Source organism: Hemitrygon akajei, chromosome 26, assembly GCF_048418815.1.
Source record: "Hemitrygon akajei chromosome 26, sHemAka1.3, whole genome shotgun sequence".
Lineage (NCBI taxonomy): Eukaryota > Metazoa > Chordata > Chondrichthyes > Myliobatiformes > Dasyatidae > Hemitrygon > Hemitrygon akajei.
Genome location: NC_133149.1, coordinates 60,942,280 through 60,963,252, shown reverse-complemented (window position 1 = coordinate 60,963,252; position 20,973 = coordinate 60,942,280).

The following is a 20,973-nucleotide window of genomic DNA, read 5'->3' as shown; positions in this document are numbered from 1 at the left end:
AGGTCTTCAGGAGTTGAGTTACAGGGAAAGATTGAACAGGTTAGGACTTTATTCCTTGAAGCATAGAAGAATGAGGGGAGATTTGATAAAGGTTTACAAAATTATGAGGGATATAGACAGTAAATGCGAGCAGGTTCTTTCCACTTAGATTAGGAAAGATAAATACGAGAGGACATGGTTTAGGGTGAGAGGGGAAAGCTTTAGGGGGAACATTAGGAGGAACTTCTTCACTCAGAGAGTGGTGGGAGTGTGGAATGAGCTGCCATCTGAAGTGGTAAATGTGGGCTCACTCTTAAGTTTTAAGAATAAATTGAATAGAAACCTGGATGGGAGAGGTCTGGAGGGTTACGGACTGGGTGCAGGCCAATGGGACGAGCAGAATAAAGTTTCCGCACAGACTAGAGGCGCCAAATGGCCTGTTTTCTGTGCTGTAGTGTTCTGTGGTTCTCCGGAGTGAAATAAACACGACATGAGAATTGTCGATCGATTAATTTTAACTCGTTCACCGCATCCGTCAACCGAACAGAAACACCGGGGATTCAGCAGCAGCTGGGGGTGGGGGGTTCTGAGCACTCCCGCGTCCTAAAGTCCACCCGCAATCAGACAGGTTAAATGGGACAAGTGGGGGCGGTGCTGACCGGAAAAGACCTTGAAGTTCATCTGCCATTTCTTTGTCCCCCATTACTACTTCACCAGCATCATTTTCCAGTGGTCCAGAATCAACTCTCATCTCCCTTTCACTCTTCATGTAACTGAAACCTAAACTTTTAGTATCCTGATTTATATTACTGGACAGCTTGCCCTCATATTTCGTCTTGACCATTCTTCTGGCTTTTTTCATGTGTTTTGTTGGGTTTTAAGAGCATCCCAATAATCCAACATCCCACTCACATTTGCTACCTTATATGCCATTTCCTTAGGTTTAACACAATTATTACATGCCTTTTTCAGCTCAAACTGTGAATTAATTTAAAGTCAGTCCCATAATTTAATAAAGTTTTTATCTGAAAACAATCTACCCTCGCAAAGATTGTACTGAAGGCTGCATTTGATTTTTCTTCAGCCTTGTACGCTTCACATTGAAATAGTATGTATTTCGACAGTTTCATAATGACAAAATGTACACGACACAGAATGAAGTTTTCCAATTAGTTACAAGGCATAATTAAGCATAGTGTGGGCATTTCCATGTCATGTCAATATCAGTCCTTCCCTTGTTTTAAGCCCTTCTTCTATAAACCCAACAGGTTTATGTATTCTGTAAAGGTGTCTGTCCTTATGTCCATTATCCTACGTCTTGCCATAAGCCCCTAATTCTTAACACTACCAACCCTTTAGCTTCTAATTTGCTAAGTGGTAGGTCTATATCCACAGCTTAACATTTAACAGCTTTTGGTGCTAAACAGTCAACCCCATCATTTCCCTCAACAGTGTGATCTGCAGGTCCCATAATGTGCAGACATATAAATCAAACTTTATATATGAAATACGATTTGAGGAGTTTTCAACAGTCAATCTGACCTACTGCCAGAATGACCTGTTTAAGACTCATCAAAACCGAAATTTATTCTGAGCAAATTATAAGGACCAATTTCCTCCACCCACTGTAAGCCTGAACTGTTGGCAAATAATTCTTCTTTCTATGCTGATAAATGACATAAGTCATTTCTTTATCATTACCTGCAATTCAGGCACACAAAAACAGCCACACCAACATCCACAGTTAATTTATCTTTTGATTCATCTGTAAAAATGGTTACATTAATATACTGATGAACCAACAGACTCTCAGGCAGAACCGAATCCGATCGTGTAACCTAAAATCAACTGAAGTCATTGGAAAAAACAAGGTGGGGTTACACAGAAAGCTACAGTTGGACATATTGTACCAGCCACCCAAAACTTAAAACACTCTTCTTGTGATGTCCCCAACCGTTCTCCAGCACTGCTTTAAGAACATGATCATTTCTTTGCCCCTGCAAATTATTCTAGTATGTTGACATCAACTTGAACCTCTGTTACTTTGAGGGCAATTGTCCCATTGCAATCAGTAAAGCCAAAACAGGAGACAACATTACTGCACTAGAAAACAATCTTAAAGTCTGTAATTGTATCACATACAAACATTTTTAATTTGAAGATGAAGCTGATCCATAAGCCACACAGACATAATCAAGAACAGATCCAATTAAACAAATATAATTGGTCAACAAAGATTTTCAAGTTGCACACAAGAATACCCACATAGATATCTGAGGAGATTTAAAGCTCCTTTACATTTATCAATTATTTTACTGATAGGTGCTTCCACATCAGCTTATTATCCACCCACATACTGAGAAATCTTACCACTGACACTTCCTCAAGATATTAATCATATAATTTAAAATCAAGTGCAAGTCAATTAATGCTGTTTGTAAACCACGTAATGTGTTTTAACGACTGAAAGCTTAAAATCCTCATCAATCTGCCCACTGTTTGACCTATTAATTGTTAATTGCAATTAAAACCTCTAATCTATAAAGCTACGTCATCTGTATATTGTGATTTACCCAGGGTATCCCATTTTCTCATCTCAGAGAAAATATCATTAATCATAATATTAAATAATGAAGGGCTACAAATACTGCCCTGTGGGATCCCATTCTCTATCTCATAGAAACACAAACATAACATGCCGACCGATACTTGGACAGTCCATACAAAAAAAACTCAAAAAAATGTACAATGTCCCCCTCACTCCTAACTTAATCAAAAGTCCTTTCTTCCATATCATTTCCCTTTTCAGTATCAAGAATTACTGCTATTACAACATCTTTATTTAATTGTGCTTTCCGAATATCATCTTCTAAACCTAAAACTGAATCTAATGACATTTCACCCTTCCAAAATCCACTCTAATAAAACACTTTACCACCACTCTTTCCAAAATATTACTCAAGCGCTTGATTACCATACATTCCATAAGTTTACATAAATGTGACATTCACGATATAGGCCCTTAACTAGAAGGATCAAATGGGGATCTGCCAGGTTTTAGAATAGACACTACTATTTCCATTTTCCATGAGGAAAGTAGATGCACAATTCAAACATTTAATATTTTCACAAAAGCGAATTATATACAATTACAATTTCAAATATCACTCTTTCCTGAGGACACCAGACCTGCATTATTAATAGACTTCTTAAATTCATACAAAGAAATCTCTCCATCAGTGATACTATCATTGCTACAGCTGACTTCCAGCACATCATTCCAGCACTGAAAAACATATCCCTTCATTGTTTAACGTCTTCACTTAAATTATCCTGATTCTGAATCTCAACAAATGACCCAGCCAGTAACACAACCTTCCCTGTTTCAGTAACAATCATTTTGCCCTCATTAATCAACACTGGAATATTATGATCCCCACAAATCCCCCCATTTTCTAAATCAAATCCCAAACAATTCCAAGTTTGATATCCCTTCCAATATTATCTCCATATAAACTCCAGTAAATCACCTACTTCCTCACAACGGCCTTTGCCCTTTTATTGTTAATAATGTAACTCGGAGACTGATGCACCATCACATAAAAACTCACATTTCTCCCAATTTGCTTCTTGTCCCGTTATAAATCCAAATCCAAACTCGTAAAGACAGGAAGGCTGACTGACGTTCACATAAACTAATCACCCACCGTGTTCCGTTTTGAGCAACAGGCACCACAGCCAATGAAAGCAGGGGTCAGTGTTACGTCTGAGCTACGATAGGCTGGAGGAAATCGGTCCACGTCCAGCCCCTCCTCTTCCGCTGCATTGCCATGGCGGAGGTCAGCGATTAGCTTCTGTCGGTGTCGCCGGCCTCGGCGCCCACAAGGACGGGTGTGATTCCCCTTCGCGCCTCGGTGGGTCTGTTTCGGTGACGTCTCTGGTGGCTGACGAAACAGGCTTTGACAGGCAGCGAGCGAGGAATAATGACTACAACTCCCAGAAGGCCCCACTGATGACGTTGTGTTGTTTGGGGTAAGGTATACAAGCAAAATGGAGGAAAATATAATGCATTACGTTTTCTGTACTGTGTCGTCCCTTCAATAAAAAAAAAATTAAAAGAGAGATTCCAGCGAGAAACAGATAGAACAATACAGCACAGTACAGGCCCTTCGGCCCACAATGTTGTGCCGACCCTTAAACTCTGCCTCCCTAAGCTTAAATTCCTCCATATACCTGTCTATAGACTCTTTAACTTCACTACTGTATCTGCCTCCACCACTGACTCGGGCAGTGCATTCCACGCACCAACCACTCTCTGAGTAGAAAATCTTCCTCTAATATCCCCCTTGAACTTCCCTCCCCTTACCTTAAAGCCATGTCCTCTTCTATTGAGCAGTGGTGCCCTGGGGAAGAGGCACTGGCTGTCCACTCTATCTATTCCCTTTAATATCAACTATACCGCTATCATTTCTCCTCTCATCCTCCTTCTCTCCAGAGAGTAAAGCCCTAGCTCTCTTAATCTCTGATCATAATCCATACTCTCTAAACCAGGCAGCATTCTGGTGAATCTCCTCTGTACCCTTTCCAATGCTTCCACATCCTTCCTATAGTGAGGTGACCAGAACTGGACAGAGAACTCCTTCTGTGGCTCAACCAGAGTTTTATAAAGCTGCATCATTACATCGCGACTCTTCAACTCTATCCCTCGACTTATAAAAGCTAACACCCCATAAGCTTTCTTAACTACTCTGTCTGCCTGTGAGGCAACTTTCAGGGATCTGCGGACATGTATCTCCAGATCCCTCTGCTCCTCTACACTTCCAAGTATCCTGCCATTTACTTTGTACTCTGCCTTGGAGTTTGTCCTTCCAAAGTGTACCACCTCACACTTCTGCAGGTTGAACTCTATCTGCCACTTCTCAGCCCACTCCTGCATCCTATCAATGTCTCTCTGCATTCTTTGACAATCCTCTGCACTATCCACAACACCACCAACCTTTGTGTCTTCTGCAAACTTGCCAACCCATCCTTCTACTCCCACATCCAGGTCATTAATAAAAATCACGAAAAGTAGGGGGCCCCAGAACTGATCCTTGTGGGACAACACTAGTCACAACCCTCCAATCCCAATGTACTCCCTCCAGCACAACTCTCTGCTTTCTGCAGGCAAGCCAATTCTGAATCCACCTGGTCAAACATCCCTGAATCCCATTCCTTCTGACTTTCTGAATAAGCCTACTGTGTGGAACCTTATCAAATGCATTACTAAAATCCATGTAGATCACATCCACTGCACTACCCTCATCTATATGCCTGGTCACCTCCTAAAAGAACTCCATCAGGCTTGTTAGACACAATCTGTCCTTCAGAAAGCCATGCTGACTATCCCTGATCAGACCATGATTCTCTAAATGCCAATAACTCCTATCTTTGTGAATCTTTTCCAACAGCTTTCCCACCACAGATGTAAGGCTCAATGGTCTATAGTTATCCGGACTATCCCTACTACCCTTTCTGAACAAGGGGACAACATTCGCCTCCCTCCAATGCTCCGGTACCATTCCCATGGACAATGAGGACATAATGATCCTAGCCAGAGGTTCAGCAATCTATTTCCTCGCCTCGGATGCAGAACTGGGAAGTGGCAGAGGGAGTTCAACACAGATGAAGAGGTTCATTTCTGCAGGTCAAGTTTAAACACAGAATATAATATTAATGGTAAGACTCTTGGCAGTGTGGAGGGTCAGAGAGATCTTGGAGTCCATGTCCATACGACATTCAAAGCTGCTGTGGAGGTTGGCAGTGTTGTCAGGAAGGCGTCTGGTGTGATGGCCTTCATCAACCGTGGGATTGAGTTCAAGAGCTATGAGGTGATGTTGAAGCTATATTTCTCCTAACCTATACATAAGTAATTGTAATAAGATGATGAGAGGCTTTGACCATGTGGATAACCAGAGGCATTTTCCCAGGCTTGAAGTGACTAACACGAGGGGACGTAGTTTTAAGCTGCTGGGAAGTCGGTACAGAGGGAATATCAGGGGTAAGTTTCTTACACAAAGAGTGGTGGGTGCATGGAATGCACTGCCTGCAGCGATGGTGGAGGTGGATACAATAGGATATTTTAAGAGATTCTTAGATAGGTTCATGGAGCTTAGAAACATAGAGGGATATACGATCAGGAAATCCTAGGCAGTCTCTAGAGTAGGTTACATGGTCGGTACAACATTGTGGGCTGAAGAGCCTGCAATGTGCTGTAGATTTCTGTGTTCTGTGTCAAAGACAGGCAGAGGGATTAGTTGAAATGGACAGGAGGACAGCATGGAAAGGTTGGGCCAAAGGGCCTGTGTTAGTGCCGTAAGAGAGGGGTTCTGTCCCAACCATCGACTATATTACCCTCAACAGATGCTGCCTGACTTGACAACGTTCTTGAAAAGTTACATTCAGTTCCGCTTAGCATTCTGTACAAAGGATGTTTTGTGCTGGAAGAGTGCAGAGGAGATTCATCATGATTGAGGGGGCTTCTGTTCATAAGTCCATAAAGCATAGGAACAGAATTAGGCCATTCAGCCCATCGAGTCTGCCGCCTTTCCATCATGGCTGATCCCAGATCGCACTCAATTCCAGATATCTGACCTCCCGCCATATCCTTTGATGCCCTGACTGATCAGGAAACGATCAACTTCTGCCTTGAATATACCCACACACTCGGCCTCCACCGCAGTCTGTGGCAGCGCATTCCACAGATCCAATACACCTTGGCTAATAAAAAAAATAAGCTGCTTACCTCTGTTTGAAAAGGTGGCCCCTCAACTTTGTGGCTGTGCCCCACCATAGGAAATACCTTCTCCACATCCACCTTATCCAGTCCTTTCAACATTCGGTAGGTTTCAATGAGATGCCCCCGCATTTTTCTGAGTTCCAGTGAGCACAGGGTCAAAGCTTCCAAGTGCTCCTCATATTTTAACCCCTTCATTCCCGAAATCATCTTTCTGAACCTCCTCTGGACTCTCTCCAATGACAACACATCCTGTCTGAGATATGGGGCCCAACATTGTTGACAATACTCCAAGTGTGGCCTGACTCGTGTCTTATAAAGCTTCAGCATTATCTCGTTGCTGTTATATTCATGGGGTGATATTGGACTGTGATGATCTACAGGGCAGCGGGGCCCCGGGGATCGGGGGGAGACTCGGGCAGCCGGTCCCCGGGGATCGGGGGGGAGACTCGGACAGCGCGGCGCCGGGGATCGGGGGGAGACTCGGGCAGCGCGGCCCCGGGGATCGGGGGGAGACTCGGGCAGCGCGTCCCCGGGGATCGGGGGGAGACTCGGGCAGCCGGTCCCCGGGGATAGGGGGGAGACTCGGGCAGCCGGTCCCCGGGGATCGGGGGGAGACTCGGGCAGCGCGGCCCCGGGGATCGGGGGGAGACTCGGGCAGCGCGTCCCCGGGGATCGGGGGGAGACTCGGGCAGCCGGTCCCCGGGGATAGGGGGGAGACTCGGGCAGCCGGTCCCCGGGGATCGGGGGGAGACTCGGGCAGCGCGGCCCCGGGGATCGGGGGGAGACTCGGGCAGCGCGTCCCCGGGGATCGGGGGGAGACTCGGGCAGCCGGTCCCCGGGGATCGGGGGGAGACTCGGGCAGCGGGGCCCCGGGGATCGGGGGGAGACTCGGGCAGCGGGGCCCCGGGGATAGGGGGGAGACTCGGGCAGCGCTGGGGATCGGGGGGAGACTCAGGTGGCGGGGCCCCGGGGATCGGGGGGGGGGGAGACTGGGGCAGCGGGGCCCCGGGGATAGGGGGGAGACTCGGGCAGCGCTGGGGATCGGGGGAGACTCGGGCAGTGGTGCCCCGGGGTTCGGGGGGAGACTCGGGCGGCGGGGCTCCGGGAATCGGAGGGAGACTCGGGCGGCGCGGCCCCGGGGATCGGGGGGAGACTAAGGTGGCGGGGCCCCGGGGATCGGGGAAAGGCCGCTGGGCCTCAGGCGCGGTCGGGTCGCCAACACGAACCTTTCTCGTGGTTTGACTCGATGAAAGTGGATGGACATCTAATGTATCCCCAAGGGTTTTACGCTGGACCGAGAGCAGAGAGACCCCTGGCCCTTGACTCCTCAGACAGGGTCTCTCATGGCCCGCCTCAAAGGGCCTAACTGGGTGGACGAGCTTCCCTGGGTCCTGCTTGGAATCCGCACGGCGCCCAGAGAAGATCTGCACACCCCGTCGGCCGAGTTTGTGTACCGCGCACCCCTGGTCGTCCCAGGGAGTTCATACCAGCCCCAAGGGGGCAAGAGGAAGAACCCGCAGCAGTCCTGAGCAGACTACGCGAGAGGCTCGGCAACCTGGCCCCCATAACCACTTCGCAGCATGGGCAGAACCCGACCTGCGTACCCAAAGACCTGCGAAACTGTAAGTTTGTTTTTGTACGACAGGGCGGACATCGGGCACCGCTACAGCTGCCCTACGAGGGGCCGTTTATGGTGATCAGGAACAACGGGTCCACATTCCTACTGGACATTGGGGGGAGAGAGGAGGTTTTCTCGGTGGACCGACTTAAACCGGCCCATGTGGACGTGGCGCAGCCGGTCGAGATTCCAGCATCGCGGCGCAGAGGCAGACCTCCCAAATAGGGTCCGGCCCAGACTGTGGACATTGGGGGGTGTATCGCCGGTTCTGGGGGGGAGGGGTATGTGGCGACCCGATTCCCAGCGCTCTCGAACCGGCTCACAAAGTGGTGCACTGAGGCCGGTCCCAAAAAGGGCGCCAAGCCTGCGGGGGAAAAGCCCGCGCGTGGGACGGGACTGTGAATACGCGCCCCTACAGCATCCGCGCGTGGGACGGGACTGTGAATACGCGCCCCCTACAGCATTCCCGCGCGGGACGGGACTGTGAATACGCGCCCCCTACAGCATCCGCGCGTGGGACGGGACTGTGAATACGCGCCCCCTACAGCATCCGCGCGTGGGACAGGACTGTGAATACGCGCCCCCTACAGCATCCGCGCGTGGGACGGGTCTGTGAATACGCGCCCCCTACAGCATCCGCGCGTGGGACGGGACTGTGAATACGCGCCCCCTGCAGCATTCCCGCGTGGAACGGGACTGTGAATACGCGCCCCCTACAGCATCCGCGCGTGGGACGGGACTGTGAATACGCGCCCCCTACAGCATCCGCGCGTGGGACGGGACTGTGAATACGCGCCCCCTACAGCATCCGCGCGTGGGACGGGACTGTGAATACGCGCCCCCTACAGCATTCCCGCGTGGGATGGGACTGTGAATACGCGCCCCCTGCAGCATTCCCGCGTGGGAAGGGACTGTGAATACGCGCCCCCTACAGCATCCGCGCGTGGGACGGGACTGTGAATACGCGCCCCCTGCAGCATTCCCGCGTGGGACGGGACTGTGAATACGCGCCCCCTACAGCATTCCCGCGCGGGACGGGACTGTGAATACGCGCCCCCTACAGCATCCGCGCGTGGGACGGGACTGTGAATACGCGCCCCCTACAGCATTCCCGCGTGGGACGGGACTGTGAATACGCGCCCCCTACAGCATTCCCGCGCGGGACGGGACTGTGAATACGCGCCCCCTACAGCATCCGCGCGTGGGACGGGACTGTGAATACGCGCCCTCTACAGCATTCCCGCGCGGGACGGGACTGTGAATACGCGCCCCCTACAGCATCCGCGCGTGGGACGGGACTGTGAATACGCGCCCCCTACAGCATTCCCGCGCGGGACGGGACTGTGAATACGCGCCCTCTACAGCATTCCCGCGCGGGACGGGACTGTGAATACGCGCCCCCTACAGCATCCGCGCGTGGGACGGGACTGTGAATACGCGCCCCCTACAGCATCCGCGCGTGGGACGGGACTGTGAATACGCGCCCCCTACAGCATTCCCGCGCGGGATGGGACTGTGAATACGCGCCCCCTACAGCATTCCCGCGCGGGACGGGACTGTGAATACGTGCCACCTACAGCATCCGCGCGTGGGACGGGACTGTGAATACGCGCCCCCTACAGCATTCCAGCGCGGGACGGGACTGTGAATACGCGCCCCCTACAGCATCCGCGCGTGGGACGGGACTGTGAATACGCGCCCCCTACAGCATCCGCGCGTGGGACGGGACTGTGAATACGCGCCCCCTACAGCATTCCCGCGCGGGATGGGACTGTGAATACGCGCCCCCTACAGCATCCGCGCGTGGGACGGGACTGTGAATACGCGCCCCCTACAGCATCCGCGCGTGGGACGGGACTGTGAATACGCGCCCCCTACAGCATCCGCGCGTGGGACGGGACTGTGAATACGCGCCCCCTACAGCATCCGCGCGTGGGACGGGACAGTGAATACGCGCCCCCTACAGCATCCGCGCGCGGGACGGGACTGTGAATACGCGCCCCCTACAGCATCCGCGCGTGGGACGGGACTGTGAATACGCGCCCCCTACAGCATCCGCGCGTGGGACGGGGCTGTGAATACGCGCCCCCTACAGCATCCGCGCGTGGGACGGGACTGTGAATACGCGCCCCCTACAGCATCCGCGCGTGGGACGGGACTGTGAATACGCGCCCCCTACAGCATCCGCGCGTGGGACGGGACTGTGAATACGCGCCCCCTACAGCATCAGCGCGCGGGACGGGACTGTGAATACGCGCCCCCTACAGCATCCGCGCGTGGGACGGGACTGTGAATACGCGCCCCCTACAGCATTTGCGCGTGGGACAGGACTGTGAATACGCGCCCCCTACAGCATTCCCGCGCGGGACGGGACTGTGAATACGCGCCCCCTACAGCATCCGCGCGTGGGATGGGACTGTGAATACGCGCCCCCTACAGCATCCGCGCGTGGGACGGGACTGTGAATACGCGCCCCCTACAGCATCAGCGCGCGGGACGGGACTGTGAATACGCGCCCCCTACAGCATCCGCGCGTGGGACGGGACTGTGAATACGCGCCCCCTACAGCATTTGCGCGTGGGACAGGACTGTGAATACGCGCCCCCTACATCATCCGCGCGTGGGAAGGGACTGTGAATACGCGCCACCTACAGCATTCCCGCGCGGGACGGGACTGTGAATACGCGCCCCCTACAGCATTCCCGCGCGGGACGGGACTGTGAATACGCGCCCCCTACAGCATTCCCGCGCGGGACGGGACTGTGAATACGCGCCCCCTACAGCATTCCCGCGCGGGATGGGACTGTGAATACGCGCCCCCTACAGCATTCCCGCGCGGGATGGGACTGTGAATACGCGCCCCCTACAGCATCCGCGCGTGGGACGGGACTGTGAATACGCGCCCCCTACAGCATCCGCGCGTGGGACGGGACTGTGAATACGCGCCCCCTACAGCATCCGCGCGTGGGACGGGACTGTGAATACGCGCCCCCTACAGCATCCGCGCGTGGGACGGGACTGTGAATACGCGCCCCCTACAGCATCCGCGCGTGGGACGGGACTGTGAATACGCGCCCCCTACAGCATCCGCGCGTGGGACGGGACTGTGAATACGCGCCCCCTACAGCATCCGCGCGTGGGACGGGACTGTGAATACGCGCCCCCTACAGCATCCGCGCGTGGGACGGGACTGTGAATACGCGCCCCCTACAGCATCCGCGCGTGGGACGGGACTGTGAATACGCGCCCCCTACAGCATCAGCGCGCGGGACGGGACTGTGAATACGCGCCCCCTACAGCATCCGCGCGTGGGACGGGACTGTGAATACGCGCCCCCTACAGCATCCGCGCGTGGGACGGGACTGTGAATACGCGCCCCCTACAGCATCCGCGCGTGGGACGGGACTGTGAATACGCGCCCCCTACAGCATCAGCGCGCGGGACGGGACTGTGAATACGCGCCCCCTACAGCATCCGCGCGTGGGACGGGACTGTGAATACGCGCCCCCTACAGCATCCGCGCGTGGGACGGGACTGTGAATACGCGCCCCCTACAGCATTCCCGCGCGGGATGGGACTGTGAATACGCGCCCCCTACAGCATTCCCGCGCGGGATGGGACTGTGAATACGCGCCCCCTACAGCATCCGCGCGTGGGACGGGACTGTGAATACGCGCCCCCTACAGCATCCGCGCGTGGGACGGGACTGTGAATACGCGCCCCCTACAGCATCCGCGCGTGGGACGGGACTGTGAATACGCGCCCCCTACAGCATCCGCGCGTGGGACGGGACTGTGAATACGCGCCCCCTACAGCATCCGCGCGTGGGACGGGACTGTGAATACGCGCCCCCTACAGCATCCGCGCGTGGGACGGGACTGTGAATACGCGCCCCCTACAGCATCAGCGCGCGGGACGGGACTGTGAATACGCGCCCCCTACAGCATCCGCGCGTGGGACGGGACTGTGAATACGCGCCCCCTACAGCATTTGCGCGTGGGACAGGACTGTGAATACGCGCCCCCTACAGCATCCGCGCGTGGGAAGGGACTGTGAATACGCGCCCCCTACAGCATTCCCGCGCGGGACGGGACTGTGAATACGCGCCCCCTACAGCATTCCCGCGCGGGACGGGACTGTGAATACGCGCCCCCTACAGCATCCGCGCGTGGGATGGGACTGTGAATACGCGCCCCCTACAGCATCCGCGCGTGGGACGGGACTGTGAATACGCGCCCCCTACAGAATTCCCGCGCGGGATGGGACTGTGAATACGCGCCCCCTACAGCATTCCCGCGCGGGATGGGACTGTGACTACGCGCCCCCTACAGCATCCGCGCGTGGGACGGGACTGTGAATACGCGCCCCCTACAGCATCCGCGCGTGGGACGGGACTGTGAATACGCGCCCCCTACAGCATCCGCGCGTGGGACGGGACTGTGAATACGCGCCCCCTACAGCATCCGCGCGTGGGACGGGACTGTGAATACGCGCCCCCTACAGCATCCGCGCGTGGGACGGGACTGTGAATACGCGCCCCCTACAGCATCAGCGCGCGGGACGGGACTGTGAATACGCGCCCCCTACAGCATCCGCGCGTGGGACGGGACTGTGAATACGCGCCCCCTACAGCATTTGCGCGTGGGACAGGACTGTGAATACGCGCCCCCTACAGCATCCGCGCGTGGGACGGGACTGTGAATACGCGCCCCCTACAGCATCAGCGCGCGGGACGGGACTGTGAATACGCGCCCCCTACAGCATCCGCGCGTGGGACGGGACTGTGAATACGCGCCCCCTACAGCATTTGCGCGTGGGACAGGACTGTGAATACGCGCCCCCTACAGCATCCGCGCGTGGGAAGGGACTGTGAATACGCGCCCCCTACAGCATTCCCGCGTGGGACGGGACTGTGAATACGCGCCCCCTACAGCATCCCCGCGCGGGACGGGACTGTGAATACGCGCCGCCTACAGCATCCGCGCGTGGGACGGGACTGTGAATACGCGCCCCCTACAGCATCCCCGCGCGGGACGGGACTGTGAATACGCGCCCCCTACAGCATCCGCGCGTGGGATGGGACTGTGAATACGCGCCCCCTACAGCATCCGCGCGTGGGACGGGACTGTGAATACGCGCCCCCTACAGCATCCGCGCGTGGGACGGGACTGTGAATACGCGCCCCCTACAGCATCCGCGCGTGGGACGGGACTGTGAATACGCGCCCCCTACAGCATCAGCGCGCGGGACGGGACTGTGAATACGCGCCCCCTACAGCATCCGCGCGTGGGACGGGACTGTGAATACGCGCCCCCTACAGCATTTGCGCGTGGGACAGGACTTTGAATACGCGCCCCCTACAGCATCCGCGCGTGGGAAGGGACTGTGAATACGCGCCCCCTACAGCATTCCCGCGCGGGACGGGACTGTGAATACGCGCCCCCTACAGCATTCCCGCGCGGGACGGGACTGTGAATACGCGCCCCCTACAGCATCCGCGCCTGGGACGGGACTGTGAATACGCGCCCCCTACAGCATTCCCGCGCGGGATGGGACTGTGAATACGCGCCCCCTACAGCATTCCCGCGCGGGATGGGACTGTGAATACGCGCCCCCTACAGCATCCGCGCGTGGGACGGGACTGTGAATACGCGCCCCCTACAGCATCCGCGCGTGGGACGGGACTGTGAATACGCGCCCCCTACAGCATCCGCGCGTGGGACGGGACTGTGAATACGCGCCCCCTACAGCATCCGCGCGTGGGACGGGACTGTGAATACGCGCCCCCTACAGCATCAGCGCGCGGGACGGGACTGTGAATACGCGCCCCCTACAGCATCCGCGCGTGGGACGGGACTGTGAATACGCGCCCCCTACAGCATTTGCGCGTGGGACAGGACTGTGAATACGCGCCCCCTACAGCATCCGCGCGTGGGAAGGGACTGTGAATACGCGCCCCCTACAGCATTCCCGCGCGGGACGGGACTGTGAATACGCGCCCCCTACAGCATTCCCGCGCGGGACGGGACTGTGAATACGCGCCCCCTACAGCATCCGCGCGTGGGATGGGACTGTGAATACGCGCCCCCTACAGCATCCGCGCGTGGGACGGGACTGTGAATACGCGCCCCCTACAGCATCAGCGCGCGGGACGGGACTGTGAATACGCGCCCCCTACAGCATCCGCGCGTGGGACGGGACTGTGAATACGCGCCCCCTACAGCATTTGCGCGTGGGACGGGACTGTGAATACGCGCCCCCTACAGCATCCGCGCGTGGGACGGGACTGTGAATACGCGCCCCCTACAGCATTTGCGCGTGGGACAGGACTGTGAATACGCGCCCCCTACAGCATCCGCGCGTGGGAAGGGACTGTGAATACGCGCCCCCTACAGCATTCCCGCGCGGGACGGGACTGTGAATACGCGCCCCCTACAGCATTCCCGCGCGGGACGGGACTGTGAATACGCGCCCCCTACAGCATCCGCGCGTGGGATGGGACTGTGAATACGCGCCCCCTACAGCATCCGCGCGTGGGACGGGACTGTGAATACGCGCCCCCTACAGCATCCGCGCGTGGGACGGGACTGTGAATACGCGCCCCCTACAGCATCCGCGCGTGGGACGGGACTGTGAATACGCGCCCCCTACAGCATCAGCGCGCGGGACGGGACTGTGAATACGCGCCCCCTACAGCATCCGCGCGTGGGACGGGACTGTGAATACGCGCCCCCTACAGCATCCGCGCGTGGGACGGGACTGTGAATACGCGCCCCCTACAGCATTCCCGCGCGGGATGGGACTGTGAATACGCGCCCCCTACAGCATTCCCGCGCGGGATGGGACTGTGAATACGCGCCCCCTACAGCATCCGCGCGTGGGACGGGACTGTGAATACGCGCCCCCTACAGCATCCGCGCGTGGGACGGGACTGTGAATACGCGCCCCCTACAGCATCCGCGCGTGGGACGGGACTGTGAATACGCGCCCCCTACAGCATCCGCTCGCGGGACGGGACTGTGAATACGCGCCCCCTACAGCATCCGCGCGTGGGACGGGACTGTGAATACGCGCCCCCTACAGCATCCGCGCGTGGGACGGGACTGTGAATACGCGCCCCCTACAGCATCCACGCGTGGGACGGGACTGTGAATACGCTCCTCCTACAGCATTCCCGCCCGGGCAGGGCGTGATCAGGAAGGCTCTAAAGCGAGGCCGCGGTTTGAATAAACCTCTTTTGCAACTGCAGCTTATCGACTCCGTGTCGTTTATTGCAGCGCTGCGTGTAGCCACACCGCTACAGTCTCTCCTTTGTTAAATAGTAACAGTGAACAATTTTAAATTGAATTAAACACTGATTGGCACATATTAAAGAAGAATTGACCATCTTCATTAACAAAGAAGATTAGGAGATCTAGGCCCAGTATGGAGCCAGTGATCATTAATGGAGAATGTGTGGAGCAGGTTAAGACCTACAAGTATCTGGGAGTACAGTTAGACGAGAAGCTAGACTGGACTGTCAACACAGATACCTTGTGCAGGAAGGCACAGAGTCGAATGTACTTCCTAAGAAGGTTGGCGTCATTCAATGTCTGCAGTGAGATGCTGAAGATGTTCTATAGGTCAGTTGTGGAGAGCGCACTATTCTTTGTGGTGGCGTGTTGGGGAGGAAGCATTAAGAAGAGGGACGCCTCACGTCTTAATAAGTTGGTAAGGAAGGCGGGCTCTGTCGTGGGCAAAGTACTGGAGAGTTTAACATCGGTAGCTGAGCGAAGGGCGCTGAGTAGGCTACGGTCAATTATGGATAACTCTGAACATCCTCTACATAACACCATCCAGAGACAGAGAAGCAGTTTCAGCGACAGGTTACTATCGATGCAATGCTCCTCAGACAGGATGAAGAGGTCAATACTCCCCAATGCCATTAGGCTTTACAATTCAACCGCCAGGACTTAAGAACTTTTTAAAAGCTATTATTAATGCTTTTTGAGATAGTGATTTAGATGCATATCATATTTTTTTACTGAGTTAAGTATTGTATGTAATTAGTTTTGCTACAACAAGTGTATGGGACATTGGAAAAAAAGTTGAATTTCCCCATGGGGATGAATAAAGTATCTATCTATCTATCTCTCTCCCAATGTTGTTTAATTTTTAGTGATTAAGGGGATCTGTTTTTTGCATTTATTTATTTTTATTTTCCTTTATTTTGTGATGGTCGATTGATGACATGAAGAGTTAATTAGCAAATATTCTCTCTCTCATACACACTTACAGCAATATCTTCATGTTAGACATTTTTTACAAAAATAATTATCTAAGTTTCCATATATGCAAGAATCTGATTTGTTGGATACTGTTTTGAATATGAATCCTTTAGTAAGAAGTTCCATTGGTAGAATTTATAATTTATTTTTAATACATTAATACAAAAAGATAACCTCCCACCTAAGGTTTATACATGATAGAAATATTCGTTGTTTCAGACGTGATAGAGGGGGAGGGATGAAAGGGGGAGGGATGAAAGGGGGAGGAGTGACATTACTAGTCAGGGAAAATATCACAGCTGTGCGTAGACAGGACAGCCCAGAGGGTTTGTCTACAGAGGTCATATGGGTGGAGCTGAGGAACGGGAAAGGTGTGACCACACTAATAGGGGTGTATTATAGACCGCCCAATAGTCAGAGGGAATTGGAGGAGCAAATCTGTATAAAGATAGCAGACCGATGTAAGAAACAGGAAGTTGTAATAGTAGGGGATTTTACCTTTCCTCATATTGACTGGGACTCCCAAACTGTAAAAAGGCTAGATGGCTTGGAGTTTGTGGAATGTTTTCAGGAAAGTTTTCTAAATCAATATATAGAGGTACCTACTAGAGAGGATGCAATACTTGATCTCCTATTAGGAAACCAGACAGTCAGGTGACAGAAGTATGTGTAGGCGGACATTTTGGGTCCAGTGACCATAATGTCATTAGTTTCAAGTTAATTATGGATCAGGATAGGTCTGGTGCTCAAGTTGAGGTTCTAAATTGGAGAAGGGCCAATTTTGTGGAAATGAAAAAGGATCTAGGAAGAATGGATTGGGATAAGTTTTTTTCTGGTGAGGATGTGTTCAGTAAGTGCAAAGCCTTCAAAGGCGAAATTTTGAGAGTGCAGAGTTTGCATTTTCCTGCCAGGATTAAAGGCAAAGTTGACAGGCATAGGGAACCTTGGTTTTCAAGGGATATTGGTGATCTGGTTAAGAAAAAGAGAGAGGTGTATAGCAGGTATAGGCAACAAAGAACAAAAGAGTTACTTGAAGAGTATAGAAAATGTAAGAAAATACTAAAGAAGGAAATCAGGAAGGAAAAAAGACATGAGGTGGCTTTGGCAGATAATGTGAAGGTAAACCCGAAGGGTTTCTACAAGTATATTAAGCGTAAAAGGATAGTAAGGGACAAAATTGGTCCCCTAGAAGATCACAGTGGTCATCTATATGTGGAGCCTCACGAGATGGGGGAGATCTTAAACAGTTTTTTTGCATCAGTATTTACTCAGGAAACTGGCATAGTGTATATGGAAGGAAGGGAAACAAGCAGTAGTGTCATGGAACATTTGCAGATTAAAGAGGAGGTGGTGCTTACTGCCTTACAGCGAATGAAGGTAGATAAATCCCCCGGGCCTGACTTGATATTTCCTCAGACCTTGAGAGAGACTAGTGTAGAATTTGCAGGGGACCTGGCAGAAATATTTAAAATGTCCTCAGCTACCTGTGCAGTGCCGGAGGATTGGAGGGTAGCTCATGTTGTTCCGTTGTTTAAAAAAGGCTCCAATAGTAAACCAGGTAATTACAGGCCAGTGAGCCTGACATCAGTAGTAGGTAAATTATTGGAAGGTGTTCTGAGAGATCGGATATACAAGTATTTGGACAGCCAAGGGCTGATTCAGGATAGTCAGTATGGCTCTGTGTGTGGTAGATCGTGTTTAACAAATCTTGTAGAATTTTTCGAAGAGGTTACCAAGAAAGTAGATGAAGGAAAGGCTATGGATGTTGTCTGCATGAACTTTAGTAAGGCCTTTGACAAGGTCCCACATGGGAGGTTATTTCAGAAGGTTCAGACATGAGGTGTCCATGGAGAGGTTGTAAATTGGATTCGAAATTGGCTGTGTGGGAGAAGGCAAACAGTGGTAGTGGATGATTGCTTCTCAGACTGGAGGTCTGTGACTAGTGGTGTGCCTCAGGGATCTGTGTTGGGACTATTGTTGTTTGTTGTCCATATCAATGATATAGATGTGGTCAGTTGGATCAGCAATTTTGCTGATGGCACCAGGATTGGAGGCGTGGACAGCGTGGAAGGCTTTCAAAGCTTACCGAGGGATCTGGATCAACTGGAAAAATGGGCCAGAAAATGACAGATGGAATTTAATGCAGACAAGCGTGAGGTGTTGCATTTTGGAAGGACAAACCAAGGTAGGACATACACAGTAAATGGTAGGGCACTGAGGAGTGCGGAGAAACAAAGGGATCTGGGAGTTCAGGTGCTTAATTCCCTGAAAGTGGAATCACAGCTGGACAGAATTGTAAAGAAGGCTATTGACATCCTGGCATTCATAAATCAAAGAATAGAGTATAGGAGTTGGGATGTTATGGTGAGGTTGTATAGGACATTGGTGAGGCCAAATTTGGAGTGTTGAGTGCAATTCTGGTCACCTAACTATAGGAAGGATATCAGTAAGATTGAAAGAGTGCAGAGAAGATTTACTAGGATGTTGCCAGTTCTTCAGAAGTTGAGTTACAGGGAAAGATTGAACAGGTTAGGACTTTATTCCTTGGAGCGTAGAAGAATGAGAGGAGATTTGATAGTTTACAAAATTACGAGCGGTATAGACAGAGTAAAGGCGAGTAAGTTCTTTCCTCTTAAATTAGGAGAGATAAATACGAGAGGACATGGCTGTAGAGTGAAAGGGGAAAGGTTTAGGGGGATCTTCTTCACTCAGAGAGTGATGGGATTGTGGAACGAGCTACCATCTGACGTGGCAAATGCGGTCTCGCTCCTAAGGTTTAAGAATAAATTGGATAGATGCATGGATGGGAGAGGTTTGGAGGGTTACGGACCGGGTGCAGGTCAATGGGACGAGCGGAATAAAGTGCCTGCACAGACTAGAAGGGCCGAATGGCCTGTTTTTCTTGCTGCAGTTTTATATTGTTCAATGGAAGCAGGTACAGAGGAGATGTAGGGGGTTGTTTTTACGCAGAGAGCTGTGAATCCATGGGATGGGCTGCAGGCGGCGGTGGTGGAGGCGGACATGGTAGAGTCTTTTAAGATACTCCTCGATGGCTGCGTGGAGCTTAGAAAAATAGAGGGCTATGGGTAAAGCCTGGGAAGTTCTAAAATAGGGATATGTTCGGCACAGCTTAGCGGGCCTAACGGCCTTTATTGTGCTGTATGTTTCCTACGTTTCTAAGAATTTAGGTGTTGTGGTGTCCATATTCAGATGTACCGTAATTCCGAGTTGTGTAAGTTTTCTCAGTATGAAACAATTGATCACAAACTATTTCAATGTGAAACATACAAGATTGAAGGAAATGATGTGCAGGCTGCAGGGCAATCTTTGGAGGTTCATGCTTTTCATGTCAAAATCTTTACCTGGTTATGGATGTGACTTCAATTTAATTCACCGTACCTTGTTTCATGATTACAATCTATTGGGTTTTGAGGTAGTTTAGCATTCATTTGAAAAATAACAAGTAGATAGTGTTTTATGTATCAATTCTGTACCCCACACCCCAGTCCAGATGGGAATGCGCCTCTAAGTTGGATTTTCGACTGTCATTCATCCAAAGCACGCCGTATTTCTTCACATTATCCAATCCTAAAAAGGGAAAGATGGAGGCTGGTATGATTGATCTTCGATTAGCCTACCAGCATTGGACTGTCCCTCTTGAAAATTCGGACTGTGAGGTTTGCAGGCGCGAAATGGAATAGATGCACATATCCACAGACCAATGTGTGTGCGTCATCTGACTGACATCTGGAGAGGACAAATGAGTGACTTGGACTGTGCTTTAGGCCAACACCTCCCCCTAACCCCCCGAACACACACACACACACACACACACACACACACAGACACACACACACACACACACACACACACACACACACACACACACACACACACACACACACACACACACACACACACACACACACACACACACACACACACACACACACACACACACGCTATCCGAATGTTCCGCAGCTGCCAGTTGATGGAACAATACGCCCGGGTACCCGGGTATAACACCTCGGAGATCAGGCGGTGAATGTGAGGAACTGGACTCCGGACTAGAAACAGTGCAGCTGACACTGGCTTGCGCTCAGGACGCGGCTTTATGAATGAACTGAAACACCGAGGTGACCGGATATTTCACCGCGCTGATCATCCGCTCCCTGAATTTCGACTGAGTCACCGCGTAAATAAATGTGTTCGCGCAGCAGCTGAAATTCCTCAGCGAAAACCCGACGAGGTGAAAGATCCATTCAGAATCATTGAAATTGAATCCTTTCCCTGAGACCTGATAATATATGAAATTTACAACGAATGTCATC